The sequence below is a fragment of the Vombatus ursinus genome, unplaced genomic scaffold (genome assembly GCF_900497805.2).
Source record: "Vombatus ursinus unplaced genomic scaffold, bare-nosed wombat genome assembly UNPS02006779.1, whole genome shotgun sequence".
Classification (NCBI taxonomy): domain Eukaryota; kingdom Metazoa; phylum Chordata; class Mammalia; order Diprotodontia; family Vombatidae; genus Vombatus; species Vombatus ursinus.
The window spans coordinates 4,752,358-4,771,642 of NW_020946557.1; the positions used below are offsets into that span (position 1 = coordinate 4,752,358).

Here is a 19,285-nt window from a genome sequence, read left to right on the forward strand (position 1 = left end):
TGGATTGAATGAACCTCAGAGGAAGAGAAGTTATTGAGTGATGATGATAGAGGGAGAGTTTAGTAATAGCAATGGGGAACATGGAGTATTCAAACTCCTCATCATGACCAGTGAGTTGAGGGGTAGTGTGAAAGTGCAATCAGTGCTAGAAAGGGTGTCCAGGAAGCTTGTAAAATAAAGAGAGAGCTGGGTTTCAGTGATAACCAAAAGATGAAAAGAACAGGAATGGAAAAGGTTTAAGATGAAAACTAGTTTGTTACCTGTGGAGCAGGCATTCCAGAGTGCACTGTGGAAGGGTGGATAATTTTAGAGAGGCACATTGCTGGGGTTGGATTGAGGGAAATTGGGGGAGACCAAGAACAGGGTTTAATTAATGGCAGCCAGGGTTCACAATCACTAGGATGGGAAGGGAATAGTGGGATAAGAGTATGTTAAATACTGGGAAATATTTACAAATACATGAAATATGCATCTATCCTTGTCAGAACATATTTGGAGTGCTGTGTTCACTTCTGGGCACCCACATTTTAGGAAAAATGTAGACATATTTTTGTGAATATACATGTGTGTCCATGATGGTGAAAGGTTGATTGTTATTCATATCATGCAACGATCATTTTTAAAGGAACTGGGAATATTGGGTGCCAGAAGAAAAGACTTATGGAAACATAATAGCTGTTTTGAAGAAGTTAAATGACCATGATCTGGAAGAGGAATTGTATTTGTTTTCCTTAGCCTCAGAGGATGGAATGAAGAGCAATGAGTAGACATTTTTGGAAGAGAGATTTAGGCTTCAGGCAAGGTAAAAAAAAAAGTATAAACAACTAGAGTTTTCCAAAAGTGAGATAACTTGCCTTGAGATAATGATTTCCTCCTAACTGGAAGTCTTTAGGCAGAGACATTATGGTATGGTAGATAGCTTGATAAATTTCGAGTCAGAAGACTGAGTTCAAAAGCAGTTAAAAAACCTGCCACTTGCTACGTGTGTAACCTTAGGCAAGTCACTCAATCTCTTTGGGCTTGAGTTACACACACACGCACACACACACACACACACACACACACACACGCAAACTCCTTAACCCTCCATACCCCCTTACAGTTCCTAAATATATGTAAAGTTCTTTGCAAACTTTGGTGCTATATAAATGTAGCACCAACGGTAGCAGCAGCAGCAACAGCAGGAGTAGTGGTGGTGGTGGTGGTGGTGGTGGTGGTGGTGGTGGTAGTAGAACCAGAAACAACTGTTAATTAGGAGTGGTATACTTTATAGAGTAAAAAAGTATAGCTCTTGATCTTGAAATTGACATGGAGGACTTTCTTATTATTGAAACGCTGACTCTCATAGTTAGAAGGGTCTCAGGACATCTAGCCCAACACATTTCTGAAGAACTCCCTTCTACCAAATCTCCAAGTGTCATTCAGCTTTTGCTCAAGGACCTCCAAGAGGCAGAACCTATGACCTTCTGAGAAGGATTTTTCTTCTCTGGGCTAGCTGTAATTATTAGGAAGTATTTCTTTACATTGAGCCTAAGCTAATCTCCTTTTCATTTCTACCTATTACTATTCATAGCTATTTATAGGCAGGCTTTGGGTTCCACTAATGGAATTCTTAAACCTTTGTCTATATTTCTTACCATGTGATACAGTGCCAGATTAATAAATTCAAATTTCTGTCATTTCTATATTGGGAGCCAGTTTCTTTTGGAAGCAGAGCAGGTTATTTTGTGGTTATATTCTTTCATTTTGGTCAGCAAAGTAGCATGTATGCCACCTCTACAATAGAGACCTCTGTAAGTCAGCCATACTAAATCTGAGCATACAGGATTAGCTCTGTTGTTTCAGGGGGTCAGAGAGGGTTTTCAGACTTTGTTAAAGTCTCCCAGATTTGAGAACCAGATCCTATGCAATCACAGATTCCATTCTTTCTATAGCTATTATCAAGCTCTCTAATATATAAAGTCTACAGAATATACTAGCTCCAACCATACTTCTTTTTCCTGGAAAATTAAAATCAATTAATGAGATACATCACAGTCTTGATAATTCAGATAAGCTTATTGTCACAATCCTTGATGAATTAAGACAGTGACAACAGACTCCCATTTATAAATACTTTACTTCTAATAGCATATTATTTTTGAATATTTAATATTATTATAGTATTCAGAGGTTTATCTGTTCTGTGACACTTTGGATTGAATATTGCTAATGTGTAAAATGTGTAAAGTACTTTGTTTCTAGCATAGGGTTGCCAAATGGGGGTAGCAGAATATTCTGTATATTCCATGAAACAACCCAATCCTTCATTTGAATAGCTACACTGAGGATGTTTTCCAATTGCTTCAATATGCAAACCACTGGCTTTTTCCTACTAAGATTGAATACATTTTTCATTGAACAGCATGGATTACTGAAACTCTGAAAACAGTGATGAAAATGGTGGTGATGGACGAAGGAGACCAGCACTGTACAAATGATTTAACATAATTCAGTGATAGCTGTAATTGCACTTTTTATATTACTGACAATTTTTTCAAACTGTATCTGTATTTCACCAGTACAAAAGGAACTCTGTCTATTAAGGTGGATCAGTACCTGATTTGCAACCTAAAGGTAATATGGTTTGCCCAGGGTCATATAGCCCATATTGGTCATACATAGGACTTGAACCTTACACTTGGATGACAATTATCTATCCATTATGCCATGCTTTTTACTTACAAAAAAAAAAGAGCAGATTGAGACCATCTAGGCCTCTGTTTCTAGTACATGGTGGCCATTTATCATAGTTTTGAAACAGAAGATAAAAATAAAACAACCACATTTCATTTATATTTTTGACTGAAATTTTAAAAAGCTATTAATATTGCTTTACATTTTTAGAACATACAAAAGTTGTGAAAGAAAAATGGGATAGAGAAAATATTTTAATTATAAACCTAAATGAAACAGTAAGATATAAAATCAACAGGATTGGTGAAAACCTAACAGTCATTAAATTAAATATAAAGTCGATAACAGGAGCCAAGATGATTGAGTAAAATCAATGACTTGCTTGAGCTCTCCCCCAAACCCCTCCAAATACCTGTAAAAAATGGCTCTAAACAAATTCTAAAGCAGCAGAACCCACAAAAAGACAGAGTGAAACAAATCCAGTCTAAGACAACCTGGATGGGTGATTGGAAAGATTTACCATGCCAGGCTGGGAGAAGAATGCATTTTGGCGTGGGTGTGCAGGCCTCAGTAAACCTGGAGCAGGCCTCAGAGGACTGAATCATGGGTAGCTGTGGTAGTTTCTAGACTTCTCAACTCATGAATGTCAAAGACAACTTAGAAGGGCAGTAGGAAAAGTCTGTGCCTGCGGTGAGAGAGAAGCCAGTCCCAAACCCAGTCCGGAGCTTGGCCCCGGGGTGGTGGCTGCTTCCAGAGCTTCCAGCACACAGACTCGGGGGGAAACCAGTGACTGATCAGAGGGAGTTTGCAGGGATCTCTCTGCTGGTGCAGGATTCTCTTGCTTTGCCTGTGCTTGGATCTGGGTCCCAGTTCTGGCTGGTGGTCCTGGGGCAAGGAGGAGACGCTGGCATGGTGGAGTTTTTAGGGGCTGTGGAGACAGAATCCTTCTCACAGTTCCAAGACAGAAAAGAGTGCTTGTGGTCACTCATAGACCAGAACACAGGCCAGGAAAGAAGTAAACACCTCGCCCTTGATCATAACACCTTGGAAGAACTGAAAATTTACAGGTCCCTAGAAGGATCACTGAAAACAGCTGCACAAAACCCCTGAAGCTTGGGACACTACATTCTCCACACTGGAAGCAGACTCCTACCATAACAAAGAGTTTATGACTCAAGTAATTGTCTGGGATCATGAGCAAGCAGTGCAAAAAGGGTCAGACTATAGAATCTTATTTTGGTAACAAAAATCAAAACATGCTACCAGAAGAAGACAACAAAGTCAAAGCTCCTACATCCAAAGCCTCCAAGAAAAATATGAATTGGTCTCAGGCTATGGAAGAGGTTAAAAAGGATTTTGAGAAGCAAGTAAGAGAAGTAGAGGAAAAACTGAGAGTTATGGAAGAAAATCATGAAAAACAAGTCAACAGCTTGCTAAAGGAGACCCAAAAAAATACTGAAGAAAATAACACCTTAAAAAATAGCCTAACCCAAACAGCAAAAGAAGTCCAAAAAGCCAGTGAGGAGAAGAATGCCTTAAAGGGCAAAGTTGGCCAAATGGAAAAGGAAGTCCAAAAGCTTACTGAGGAAAATACTTCCTTAAAAATTAGAATAGAGAAATTGGAAGCTAGTGATTTTATGAGAAATCAAGACACTGTAAAACAAATTCAGAAGAATGAAAAAATAGAAAACAGTGTGAAATATCTCATTGGTAAAACAACTGACTTAGAAAATAGATCCAGGAGGGAGAATTTAAAAATTATTGGACTATCTGAAAGCCATGATCAAAAAAAGAGCCCAGACATCATCTTTCAAGAAATTATCAAGGAAACCTACCCTTTCCTTTCCTTCCCTTTTTCAAGGAACCAGAGGGTAAAATAGAAATTGAAAGAATCCACCAATCACCTCCTGAAAGAGATCCCCAAAGGAAAACTCCTAGGAATATTGTAGCCAAATTCCAGAGTTTTGAGGTGAAGAAGAAAATATTGCAAGCAGCCAGAAAGAAACAATTCAAGTATTGTGAAAACACAAGATTTAGCAGCTTCTACATTAAGGCACCACAGGGCTTGGAATATAATATTCCAGAAAGCAAAGGAGATGGGATTACAACCAAGAATCACCTACCCAGCAAAACTGAGCATTATCCTTCAGGGGAAAAAATGGTCTTTTAGTGAAATAGAGGACATTCAAGGATTCTTGATGAAAAGACCGGAGCTGAATAGAAAATTTGACTTTCAGATACAAGACTCAGGAGAAATATGAAGAGATAAACAGGAAAGAGAAATCATAAGAGACTTATTAAGGTTGAACTGTTTATACTCTGCATGGAAAGATGATATTTGTAACTCATGAGTCTTTTGTCAGTATTAGAGTAGTTGGAGTGAAAATTATATGTATGTATGTATTTATCTATAGATAGACAGATAGGTAGATAGATACATAGATAGAGGGTACAAGGTGAGTTGAAGATGAAAGGGTGGTATCTGGACAGTAAAATTAAGGAGTGAGAGGATTATATGGAAAGAAGGAGAAAGGGAGAGGTAGAATGGGGTAAATTATCTCACATAAAACAGACAAGAAAAGGCTTTTACAGTGGAGGGAAAGTGGGAGAAGGTGAGAGGGAATGAGTGAATCTTATTCTCATCAGATTTGGCTTAAGGAGAAAATAACATAGACACTCAATTGGATATAGAAATCTATCTTACCCTTCAGGAAAATAGCGGGGTAAAGGGACAAAAGAGCAAGATGATGATAGAGGGGAAGGAAGCTTGGTGGGGGGGTAATCAGAAGCAAACACTTCTAGGGAGGGACAGGGTCAAAACAGAGAATAGATAAATGGGGGGCAGGATAGAATGAAGGGAAATATACTTAGTTTTTCTACAACATGACTACTATGGAAGTGTTTTGCATGACTACACATGTATAACCTGTATCGAGTTGCTTGCCTTTTCAATGAATGTGGGTGAGGAGGGAGGAAGGGAGAAAATTTGGAACCCAAAGTTTTAAAAACAAAAGTTAAAAAAAAATGTTTTCACATGCAACTGCAAAATAAGGTATACAGGAAATGGAGTATAGAAATCTATCCTGCCCTACAGGAAAGAAGGGGAAGGGGAGAAGAGAAGGTGGGGGGAGAGATACAAGGGAGGGCACATTAGGAGAAGGGGTATTCACAATGAATGCCATCTTGGGATGGGGAGAGGGATGAGATGGGGAGAAAATTTGGAACTCTAAATCTTTTGGAAGTGAATGTTGAAAACTAAAAATAAATTAATTAATTAAAAAATAGAAAAAATATAATAAAAAAGAAAAAAAATAAAGTCAATAATAAGTACTTTCTTTTCAAATAACACATGAATAGTAGTACATGTTAGCTACGTATTAATTACATATTACCTATACCAACACATGGTGCCCCAATGACAATGTGCCTTACAGAAGTGGGACAAAGAAGGAAGACTCATAATGTCAACCCAAGACTTGTGGAATTGCTTTAAGATTTATTTACCATACAGCCAGGTAAAATACAGAGACTATGACCATAAAGTCATTTATCCCAGCATGCATCATTGGCCTATAAATATTCTAGAGTAAGACCTAGGTGACCTGGTTTCAAGCTTAAGTGAAATGATGATAGTAAAGTATAGTACACATTATTCCTTGAAAGGGTTGATTTTTTTCTTTCTTTCATTTTTCACCAGTGAACAGTCTAGTGTCTAGGTCATGGTGGGTACTTATTTATTTTTTAATTTGAATTTGAAAAGAGTAGAACTATAAGCAGCATATAAATGTAGGATGTGTGTGTGTGTGTGTGTGTGTGTGTGTGTGTATGCGCGTGTGTGCCCACACACACTGGCTGCAACAGTTCAAAACCCAGGTTTGTTGCTTGTTGTTTTTTTTTTTTCCCTGGCAGATATACATAATGTTGGAAGAAAATTGTTCATTAGGCCTTCACCCTAAAGAAATCAGAGAAGATCTAGTACAAGGAGCTTATTATTATATATAAGGCATTCACGTTGTGTGGGCCTGTTATTGAACAATTCTGTTAGGTTATAGTAGATGGATTAGTATCATATGAGTGATGAGTTTACAATCCAGATAGATGACTCATGACTAAAGGGGAATCAAAGCACATGTATCTACCCACAATCTGGCTCATAGGACAGCTTCCTTAAGAGAAGGCTGTCATATTTACCCATGCAGCCCCCCTTTCTGTCACACACCCAACCTGAGGTATGAGAGAGTTGTCAGGTTTACCTCTGCAGCCCCCTGTCACTTATATTTCTAAAGAAAATGGGAATCATGGGCACACTCAGATGTACATAGTATATGGATAAATTCTTTAATAATAATAAAGGAAGAAATGTGTGACAGGAAGATGGAGGAGGAAGATGGCCTAGCCTTCTTCCCTTAGCCTTCATTTTGTTCAGTTTCATTTGCATGATAATTGGGAAGTTCTGGGGATCCTAATAATCCCAGTCTCTGTTAAGCACTTATGGGATTTTCTGTCAAGTCTTTCAGATATTTTATTTAGTTAGTTGTAGGTGATAATGGAGAGGCTGGGACATAGGACCCCTACCAGAATTTAAGTGGTCATCATAACGACTTTGTTAACACTGAGTCCAATATTTGTTTGGGAATAAAGATTTCAAGTTATTACCAAACATAGGCAATTAAAAAAGTAGATTTTTGTCTCAACCCAATAATCTCCTTAGCTTTTGTATCTTGCTTCTAGCTTGATGTGGTGGCACATAGCCTAGATTATGAACTAAAGACCTGATAGATGGTTGGTGTCAGGAAGAGATTGCCCAGTTACTACTGCCCCTTTACGGATGGGTCCTGCGGATCTAACAGATGGCCCTGAATAGCTGAAACCCAGGAACTGATAGCAGAGGGAAGGTCAGAGACTAAAAAGCTAGCAGAGATGACAAGCAAAGATGTTATTAAATAGACACAAATGCCCAGTAGAGACCAGGGGCATCATGGTCAGCAGCGAGCAATAGAGAGCAGAATGATTGTATTACCAGAGGACGGGGATAGCCTTCCAATTTTGGAGTTGTCACTTGCTCCGCCCATATGTGTCCTCAACATGTGTACCTCCAATGAATATTCTTTGGTCACATATATTGTTTACATTTGTATACCAACCAACTGGTAATGTGGTTACTCATGGGAGAAATGTGTGGATTGGGGAGAAGTTTGTCCTGACACTTTTTTTCTTTTTGGCAATACTATTTGATTAACTTTTTTGGTTTGTTTGTTTGAACTAATATGTCTTCTGAATGTCTGGTAAAAGTAACACTATGGGGGAAGCTAGGTGGCACATGGATAGAGCACCGGCCCTGAAGTCAGGAGGACCTGACTTCAAATCCAGCCTCAGACCAAACACTTGACACTTACTAGCTGTGTGACCCTGGGCAAGTCACTTAACCACAATTGCCTTAAAAAAAAGTAACACTATGAGGGAGAATCAGGAGTTCCCAATCTATATGGTATCTTAAACCTGGGGTAGTATTTCTGTAGGCCAATATAAGAGATGGGGGACGCCAGGTGAAACATAAGCAAACCACTGACACCTATTCTCTGTGGGGGGGCTCTTGCTCCATAATTATTTCATCCTACAGAAGCTTTGAGAAACCTAGATATATATAGATATATAATATACACATATGCATACATATGCATATGCATGTATATTGTAAATATTATGTATGTATGTATGTATATCAGGACACGGACAATTATATATCATTGATTATAAGTTTATGGTCATTAGCCTAAGTATCTTCATATTGGAGTCCTAACACTTTTACTACAATATCAAACAACATATGTCAAGATTATCACAGGGGCAAAAATGATATTTTCATAAGGACAGAGCAAAAAAAAAGTTACCAAGATATACGGGGGTATAGATCAATCAGTGAATCCATATATCCTTTAGATCGTTTGACTTGTTCAAAATCTATTTTTTTCCTTTGGCTATATTAATTTGCCTCTACTAGAAACCTGGGCAAATGATATTTTAAAACAAGCAAGTTTGCTGTATTAACAAATTTGTTCCAGTGGGGCACATGATTGCAGGCTGAACACTATAATTTTCTTTAAAAAGGTCTCTATTGTTTGCATTTATTTTATTTCACTTTTGACAGCTTCAGAAGCTCACCTTGTGGGGTTATTCCTGAACATCACATTTAATTCCAGGATTCTCAGTGGCTTCAGTGGATATTTGCTAAGCAGTTTAGTTTTGTTTTCCCTTTTAAATATATATGTATATATATAGTGTGTGTGTATGCGCACGCATGCATGTGTGTGTGTATATATATGTAAATATATATATATATACATATATATATATATATATATAAAGAGAGACAGAGACTGAGAGAGACAGAGAAAGAGAGATTTAGATGGGTATAACTATAGCTATATCAATCTATTTCCAGCTTTATATCTCTATCTATGCAATGACCAAAAAAATCTCTCAAGACATGATTGACTTTTAAATTTTGGAAGAAATCCTTTCTTTTTGATGAGCCAGAATTGTCTATAAATACACATTTATACACTTGAATAGATTTGATATAAGGTTATTTTGGCTTGCCTTCTTTGGTTTATCGATGCTTTGGGTCAGAAAATTAAAATTAGAGAGAGAACCACATATTAGAAACCATGTGTTTGGTGGTCCAATCTTGGGCTGTTTGGCCAAGAGGACTGGAGGAACCAATTTCCAGGACACTTGATCAGATCTGTCTGCATTTACAGAAGACAGAGATTTGAGATGAGGAAAAAAGGCCTTGGCTCCGTACTTAATATTGTCTGCCAGCCCAGTAGGCAATACAATTGCTGGCAGAGTTAAGGGCTACAGCTGTGTTTTCTTCCACTTCTTTGTTTTTTTTTTGGTTAGTATACGACTTTCAAATTTTCAGTGATTATTATTAAAAAATAAGCATGCAGGCAGTCCCAAACTTATGAATAATTATGATCCAAATAAATAATCTCCAAATAAACTTTTTGGAAGGCAAAACACACTTTCGCAAAAAATTAATCTAGTCATGTAGAGTTAGGTTTCTAGTCCCACAAAAAAATCTTTTTAATTCATCATGTGTCTGGAGTTTAGCAGTAGCAATGTTATATAACTGAATATATGTATATGTGTGTACTTGTAACACACATGCAAACATGCACTGTGGAAATATGCTCATGTATGTAAACATGCATATATTTATGCAAACATGCATGCATATATGTAGATTATGTGTATATGTGTGTTATAGGGTATACATGCATGTATATTTGTATGTATGTATGCATATATGTGTGTGCATATTTATGTATATATGTATGTGTGTGTATATATGTATGTGTGTATGTGTGTATGTGTGTATATGTGTGTGTATGTATGTATGTATGTATGTATGTATGTATGTATGTATGTGTGTATGTATGTATACCCATAAGGAGCAGTTAGGTGGTACAGTGAATAGGGTGCCAGAACTGGAGTCAGGAAAACTCATTGTCTTGAATTCAAATCTGGTTTCTGACACATTAGCCGTGTGACCCTGGGCAAGTCACTTAGCCCTGTTTGCTGCAGTTTCCTCCTGTAAAGTGAACCGGAGAAAGAAGTGGCAAACACTCCAGTATCATCGCTAAGAAAACCTCAAATGGGTCGCAAAGAGTCGAATCTGGTTGAAATGACTGAACAACAATAAATTATATACACATATACACTTTTATATGCTGTGTTATAACAGAGAAAACATAGTATGTTCTATACTACTATACAAATATTGATATATATGCTATACATAAATGAATATTAATAAATCAATTAACATTTATGAAACACCTACTATGTGCCAGGCTAAGTGATGGGGATATAAAAAGAGGCAAGAAGTGGTCCCTGCCTTCAAGGATCTCATAATCTAATGGAAATATATGTGTGTATGTGTATAATATATAACATATACACATATACTATATATAATATATGCACACATATACGTACTATATATATGTGTGTATATTGTGTGTGTGTGTATATATATATATATGTAGTGTGTGTTTGCTTGCTTTAAGCTTCAATATCTTAAAATTTCACTAAGACTTTTGGTATGGCTTATGCTACATGTATGAGTAATATGCATACACATTCTATATATGTGTTTGTGCATATATATCTATATATGTCCATGTATGTGTGTATATTGTATGTGCATGTAAAATAATCCATCTCCTAAGGTCCAGTTTGGAGCTAAGCAACAGGAAGCTCTGATTTTGTAATCAATGGACCAGTGTTCAAGCACTGCCACTTAGAGACAGCCTGGTAGAGTGGATAGGGTGACAGGCTTGGAGTGAAGATGACCTGCCTCTCTCTCACTCTTCATACCCAGTGAATGACCAAGTCTTATAAATTCTCCCTTCTCTTTTATAATGTTTGTACCCACTTGATAAAGACCCTCATCACCTCACACCAGCGCTGTTTCAATAGCCTTCTGGCTTATCTTCCTGCCTCAAGTTTCTCCCCGCATTAGTCCGTCCTTTACTCAGCTGTCAAATTAATCTTCCTAAGCACAGGCCAAATGATGTTACCCCTTATTCAATAAATTTCAGTGTCACCCTATTGCCTCCAGGATTTAATATAAAATCCTGTTTGTCATTCAAAGTCCTTCATACCTTGGTTCCCTCTTACCTTTGCCATCTTAAATCTTACATTGGCCCTGCCCTCTACCATGTACTCTGTAATACAGTAACATTGGCTTCCTTGCTGCTCTTCACATAAGAAATTTTACCTTCTAACTCTGTGTAGAAGTTCCATTTGCTGCCCATCATGCCTGGAATTCTCTCTCTCCTTATTTCCATCTATTAGCCTCCCTCCCTGGCTTCCGTAAAGTCTCAACCGAAATCTTACTGTCTACAAAATTTTCCCGATCTCACAATGTTAGTACTTTCCTTCTATTGATTATCTCCAATTTATCCATTAAATATCTTGTTTGTACATAGTTGTTTGTATGTTGTTTCCCCTATTAGTTTGTGAGCTCCCTTGAGAGCAGGGACTGGGTTTTTTCCCCCCTTTCTTTATATCCTGAGCACTTAGCACAGGCCTGGTATGAAGTAGGTGCTTAAAAAATATTTGTTTAAATGAGAATGCTATTTAATGTGCATGTTTCTGTACTGTGCTCTAGAGCTCTTAAACAAAAATATCACTCTTATTGTTTCAACTCATACATATGATCAGAACATCCTATTGACAAAACAATCACTTATTTGTGAGACAAATTCCCCTCTCACATGAAAAAAATCTTATTATGTGATATTATTCTTCCTCTATACCTTTTTTTTTTTTTTTTAAGAGAAACATGGTGTTTAATGTTAAAGCTCGGCACACTCCAGCAAGGGGCTTGGGGCTGGAGTCAAAGCAGAGGGATGGAGGCAGGAGACCCTCCAGAGGCCTCACATGGCGAAAAGGATGAGGAAGGCTACCATCAAACAGAAGAGCCCCATAGCTTCATCCAGGGCAAAGCCCAGGATGGCATAGGAGAAGAGCTGCTGCTTGAGAGATGGGTTCCTGGCACAGCCGATGATTAAATTGCCAAACACTGTCCCGATACCTGCCCCCGAGCCAGCCACACCAACCGTGGTGGCCCAACCCCAATGAATTTGGAGGCTGTGTCGACGTCCCGGGAAATAGCACTGGTCTGGAACTCCCGACGGGCCAGCTGGAGCAGAGTACTGCTAGAAGTGGGCTGTTCAAAACGGATCTCTGACCTATTGAGGACAAATGCAGTTACAGGCCTGACCAGACCCCTGGTACAGCAGCGGATCAGGGGTGGAGAAATTAGGAGAGGTCCCGTGGTCTGCATTCTGTTCTATATGCTGCGCCCCGCGCTCCTTCCTGCTCCCCCGCTCCCCAAGGCCCTGCCCGCCGCCGCCGCCGCTAGCTCCACTTAAGGTCCCTCTATACCTTTTCATAATAAAGTTAGCATTCATATCCCAAACCCACTTTACATGTAAATTCTATCAGTAACCTTATGAGGAGGGTACTATTATTATCCCCATTTTATAGATGAGTCTACTGGGACTGAGAGGGGTTAAATGATTTGTACAAAGTAGTCAGACTAGAATCTGAGGTGGGATTCAAACTCAAATCATCCATTATACCCTCTAGCTACCTCTTTTTATCTACATTGTCCTTTTTGAATAATGTCTTATTCTTCCAGAGCCATTTTTCATGCATAAATGCCATCACACCTCATCTCAACAATACCTGTGAAGTTAAATTTACCTTACTGGATTATTTCAGTGGGTTTATTAGCAAAATTTTACATTTGTGCACTGCTATCTGATGCCATGGATATTATAGCCATGGATATTATAGGTCCTTTCTTGGATTTTGTCTTGCATGAATTTCTGGGCATTTTCACTTACATTCTCCTTCCAAAATTGTACCTATTCCTTAGTGAATATAGTTTGATTAGATAAACACAGATACTTTTCTCTCTTACTTTTCTTTTTTTTCTCTCTTTTTTTAAAAAAAATTAATGCCCCTTTATTTAGATTTGAAAGACTTTAGATAAGTACATTTTTAACCAGCCCTGGTTAGGTATACTCCAACCCTGTTCTGGAAACCATTGTTCTTCTATTTTGAGCCATGGTAAGAAATCCAAATCCCGTTCTCACATCCTTCACATACTTCATTTCCTAAGTCTATATATCTCTTCTGAAGCACTTGCTTTTGACTAGCAATGGTAATGAAAAAACACACACACACTCTCTCTCTCTCTCTCTCTCATATATATAAACACACACACGCACACATATACGTATATATGTATATATATATATTGTTTCTTGACCAATATTTCATAATCTTCAATAATGCTTTCTAATTTCCTTGGGCAGCCCACATGATATTATTCAGTTTGAGAAGTTTTAGAAGTTTAGCTGTAATCTTTTTGTACTTTACAATAAATGTTGGATCAAGAACGGTGGATGACCAAGAAAAGCAATTTTTTTCTACATCTTTTCAGTTTGTCGTGTTCATTGCTTTTGCCCATGACTGAGTTGTGATGAGAATGCAGCAGGTGGAGTGGAAGAGAAGGGACAGGACATAGTTTTCTCTTATTTCTTGAATTTCCCTTCCCTAGTATGACCCAGCCCCTTTAGACACTTGTATATACTGATGCTGGGGAAGAGGAAAAAGTCAGAAACAAGTATTCATTAAGTGGCTACTACATACCAGGCACTGTGCTAGGTGTCTTACAGAAATCTCATTTGATCCTCCCAACAACCCTGGGAGATAAGTACTATTATGCCCATTTTACTGTTGAGAAAACTGAAGCAGACTGAAGTTAAATAATTTGGTCAAGGCCACTCAGCTAGTAGGTGTCTGAGGCTGGATTTGAATTTAGATCTTCCTGACTCCAGACCCAGTATTCTATCTACTATGCCAACTAGATGTTGGAGAGAGGTAAGAAACTGAGATCATATTATTATATTATAGTGGAATGGGCTAGGGAAGGGAAGGAGGCAGAAAAGAAAAACAAATAAGAGAGAGAAGGCAAGAAGGAAAGCCCTAGAAGAACAACAGTGTGCAGAGGGGTCTATTGTAGAGAGGTGTAAAAATCTTCACAACAATAGACAGTGAAGTTCTTTTAACTTCACTCACCTGGATGGCATAATTATTTAAATGGAAAGATTATTTATAAAAGACTCATTCATAAGTTTCTATTTGTATACTCAACTGATTGGGTCTAGATTATGCCAACTCTAAACAATTTCTCTCTTATTCCTACTATTTCTTATTTAACTTCTAATTGAACAACCCTCATTTATTAAGAGTTGTGTAGGTGAGGGCATCTGTTTAGCTGTAGCACATACAATCCAAAATCTCCTTGCAAATACCTTGAGAACTTTGCATTCTGCTATGGAATATTTAGCAATAGAATTCTATGCCATATATTCACTAATTAATTTAATTTATCTTCATTTTGATTAAAAAAACATGGCATAGTAGAGAGTGGACAGACCTCAAAACTAGCAAGACCTGGGTTCAAATTCATCCACTAACATATCAAGGTCCTTGAAGGTGAAGTTTCATTTTTGTCTCTTGTCTTTACCTGCAATACAAATAGGATTTTCCTAAGTAACAGTGTTACTTAGGAATTGATCTGAATTCAATTGGGCTAATGTTCCACAATTTATTCTATCATTTGTCTATTGTTTAATACTTAGATTGCTCCCAGTTCTTTTGGCAATTACATATTATACTTTTATAAAAATCTAGGAATAGACACTTCTTCTTTTGTTTATTTTTATTATATTTTAGTGTATACTTCCAACAATTAGATTATTGAATTAAAAATTATAATTACTCTTTAAACTTTTAATTTTTTGCCAATTTTATAGCTACAAAGAAGTACCTCAAATGTTTTAGTTTTTAATCCCTTTGTTTATTAGCAATTCTTTTGAAAGTGATTATTATCAATTTAACAAAGGGATATTTTAAAAATTATTTATATCCTTGCACTTCACTTATTGCTCAGAAGTCATTGTGTTTGTCACTCAGGCAGGTGTACAAAAGTAAAAGGGACATAATCCTTTCCCTCAAGGAAGTTTATAGCCTAGTTGGGAAGATAAGACAAAAAGATGATGAAATGTTATCTTTTTTACAAGTGTAAAATGAATAATCTAGATAAGTACTCTAAGAAGTCAGAGGAAGGCCAAATTGCTTTGGTCTGGGTTAATCAAAGAAATCTGGCACTTGACCTGGAACTAACCAAAGGGTAGGAGTCACTAAATACAGAGAAAGGAGGATATTGCTAATGATGGAAGAAAAACTAATGTAAATAAAACATCATTAATAAGAGACAGTATTCAATATTGTCAACCAGTTTCTTAAAGTGTGTTGTGTGTTTGGTGAGAATAAGTCTACTACAGTACTTTTGAAAAAGAAGGAAGAGACCAGCTATCTGTTTCCATTATCTTCCTTCCTGGTGAATCAGTAAAGCACTCTGTGAAGTGTTACATTCACTTCTTTCAGGATGTTTGGCATCCCTTCCTCCTTTTCCTACCTCCCTCAATCCCTTCCTTCTTCCTTTTTTCCTCTCTTCCTCCCTCCTTTTATCTCCTTCCTTATTCTAGTCTCTTCTTTCTTTTTCTTCCTTCCTTCCTTCCTTCCTTCCTTCTTTCCTTCCTTCCTTCCTTCCTCCTCTTCTTTCTTGCCTTTTTCCCCTCCCCTTTCTGTCTTCCTTCCCTTCTTACTCTTCTCTATTTCTCTTCATTCCTTTCTTGACATCACAGTCTTCTCTATATAGAGCTTGCTCCCAAATCCTGCCCTCCCTTATGACAATGAAAAGCAACAAAGAAAAGCAGTCAATACGATGATGGAATATTGCGCTGTGTATAACATTCTACTCCTGTAGTCCACCACCTCTTTACTGAGGAGGCTAGAGTGTTTCATTATATTTTCTCCAGGACCAAGATTAACACACTTCTTTCAGAGACAAAACATTTCATTTTGGAAAAATCCCAAATGCTAAGAAGTTTTCCTTATGTTAAGATTAAATGTGTCTCCATGTAATTTATGTAACTTGATTCTAGTTCTGCCCTGTATTATCTCATGTCCAGTGAAAAACCTTTTTAATAACCTTGAACAAAGCTGTCTTTTTTTTTTTGTTTCTTTTATTTTGGCAGTTGCGGTTAAGTGACTTGCCCGGGGTCACACAGCTAGTAAGTGTCAAGTGTTTGGTCTGAGACCGGATTTGAACTCAGGTACTCCTGACTGCAGGGCTGGTGCTCTATCCACTGTGCCACCTAGCTGCCCTGAAAGCTGTCTTTTTTGCTACTATGTCTTTTTATCTCTAGGCTAAAGAATCTCATTTTTTCTTATTGGATGATATGGTGTAGAATCTCATCTTCATCCTCTTCATCCTCCTCTAGATACTCTTCATCTTCTGTATTTTTAAAATAACAATACTAATAACAATAATAAATGCTTTTACTATCCTTTAAGGTTTTCAAAGCACTTTACATTTGTTATCTTATTTGATCCTCACAACAATCTCATGAGGTAAAAGTGATTATTATCACCATTTTACAGATAAGAAAACTGAAGCTTAAAGAAATCAAGTGACTCATATGAAAGCATCCAGCTAATAAGCATCTGTAGCTGGATTTGAACTCAAGTCACCCTGACTCCAAGTCTAATAGTCTATCTACTGTGTCACCTAGCTACCTAATATCAGACACAATTATCCAGTTTTGAAATGACCAGGGCATATTAAGTGCTGATAACCTCCCTTGTGTCAAATGTTATATTTCTATTAATATAGTTCAAGTTTATACCAACTTCCCCCCCTCTCCTTCTTTTTGCCTTCCTCATCACAATGTTGTCTCCCATTGAGTTTTCAGTTCAGTAAAATCCTTTGGTCTTTTTCCACAGGGAGGATTAATAACATATGAACTGAATATTTGCTCTAAAATCATGAATAGAAAAAAGAAACACACAATGAATTCAATAGGTGAACCAAGGTGAACTGGCTCACCTACTTGTTTGACATTGAGCTATCCCTTGGTAATATGTCAATTGAAGTCATTGGGGAATCTTATATGATGACCTCTTCCTATCCTGTCTCCTTTCCCAAGTAATATTTCTCTTATTTCTTTCATTCTTGAATTCTAGGTAATCCTAACCAGAAAGACATCTGCCTTCTCTCAATAGTAATGCTCTGGAATTTGCTTATCCTGAGTTTTTTTTTTTTAACATTTGTGATGAACTCTTTAATGAGCTGTAGCAGAGGGAGCCCTGAGTTCAGCCCTTTAATTAGCAGTACAGCTTCTGGCTAGTGTTAGGTCAAAAATAATTGATTTGTATTTCCATGCTGTACAACTTACCTTGTTCTCACACAAAGGTACTTGTTAATCTCACTGCAAAGGGAACTTTCAGAAACTATTCTCCAATCTGCATTTGCCTGCAAAGCAAATAAGGGGGCTATATGTTTGCATTTTGTTATTTGAAAGATAGAAGACTATTCTCACCCTAATCACAGCTTTTTGTAGCACACATTTATAAGTTTAAGTAGGAGATTCCTTTCCCTGATTCTGGTTTCATTATCATTAGGAAGCAAAATATTGTCGGTATAAGCTTGTGCATATATGTGCACCAAAAGCAATAATATATGGCAATATCCACAAAAGAATATTCTTACCTTTGTTGACAGCTGTGCTCACTATGTGAGACAATTACTGAAAGTTGTCATTAGTGGACATATTTGAGCACACGGGATTGGTTGGTGCAATAGAAAGATCTTTCAACTGATCATCAGGGAACTTTAAGTCTTAATGTTGCCACTAGCTGAGTGATCTGTTATGCTGCCGTTCACTGATGGCAATAGATTCCATTCATGTTCCCTTAGATCAGCCTAGCTTAATACAGAAAACCTCATCATCAGTAGGCTGGGCTCTTGGTGATTAATCATTTGATTACGTCAACCCATGAAACAAAGTAAAATACAAAATGGCCCTCAATTCTGAGTGGTCTACTTCCTCTTCTGTGGTGATGGTAACACAATAGAAGAAAAGGGTCAAAGGGTGCTAAGAATCATACAATTAGACTGTCTAAGATGATTGATTTAGCTTCTGGCGCTCCAAATGTGAACTCCTTGTCCAGTGAAAATTAGCAGACATGTAAATTGATAATTCATTTATGAAATTATGAATTGGGTTGTGAACTGATCCAAATATTCCGGAGAGCAATTTGGAACTATGCCCAAAGGGCTATAAAACTGTGCATACCCTTTAATCCAGCAATACCACTACTAGATCTGTATCCCAAAAAGATCATAAAAAAGGAAAAGGACCTACATGTACAAAAATATTTATAGCAGCTCTTTTTGTGGTAGCAAAGAATTGGAAATTGAGGGGATGTCCATCAATTCAGGAATGGCTAAAGAAACTGTGATATATGAATGTGACGGAATTACTATTGTACTATAAGAAATGATGAGCAGGCAGATTTCAGAAAAACCTGGAAAGACTTACATGAACAGATGCTGAGTGAAGTGAGCAGAACCAGGAGAACAGTGTACACAATAATAGCCACATTGTGCAATGACTAACTTTGATAGACTTAGCTCTTCTCAGCAATGCAAGGATCTAAGACATCTCCAAAAGTCTCATGACAGAAAATGCTGTCCACATCCAGAGAAAGAACTATGGAGTCTGCATGCAGATTGGAGCATACTACTTGCTCTTTTTTCTTCTGTTTTGTTTTCTTTCTTCTTTCTTGTGTTTCCTCCTATTGGTTCTAATTCTTCTTTACAATATGACTAATGTGAAAATATGTTTCATAGGAATGTATATGTAGAGCCTATATCAGATTGCATGCTGTCTTGGTGAGGGAGAGAAAATTTAAAACTCAAAAGCTTATGGAAGTTAATGTTGAAAACTAAAAATAAATTAATTAATTAAAAAAGAAAAGGACCTACACGTACAAAAATATTTATAGCAACTGTTTTTGTGGTAGCAAAGAATTGGAAATTGAGGGAATGCCCATCAATTGAGCTGAACAAATTATGGTGTATGAATGTGATGGAATACTATTGTACTATAAG

General features: G+C 37.3%; 1 pseudogene; it reads right to left on the bottom strand.

The window, feature by feature from the left end:
• Positions 1–12,039: 12,039 nt before the first annotated feature.
• LOC114033213 lies at positions 12,040–12,535 on the bottom strand (annotated as a pseudogene).
• Between the last annotated feature and the right edge of the window lie 6,750 nt (positions 12,536–19,285).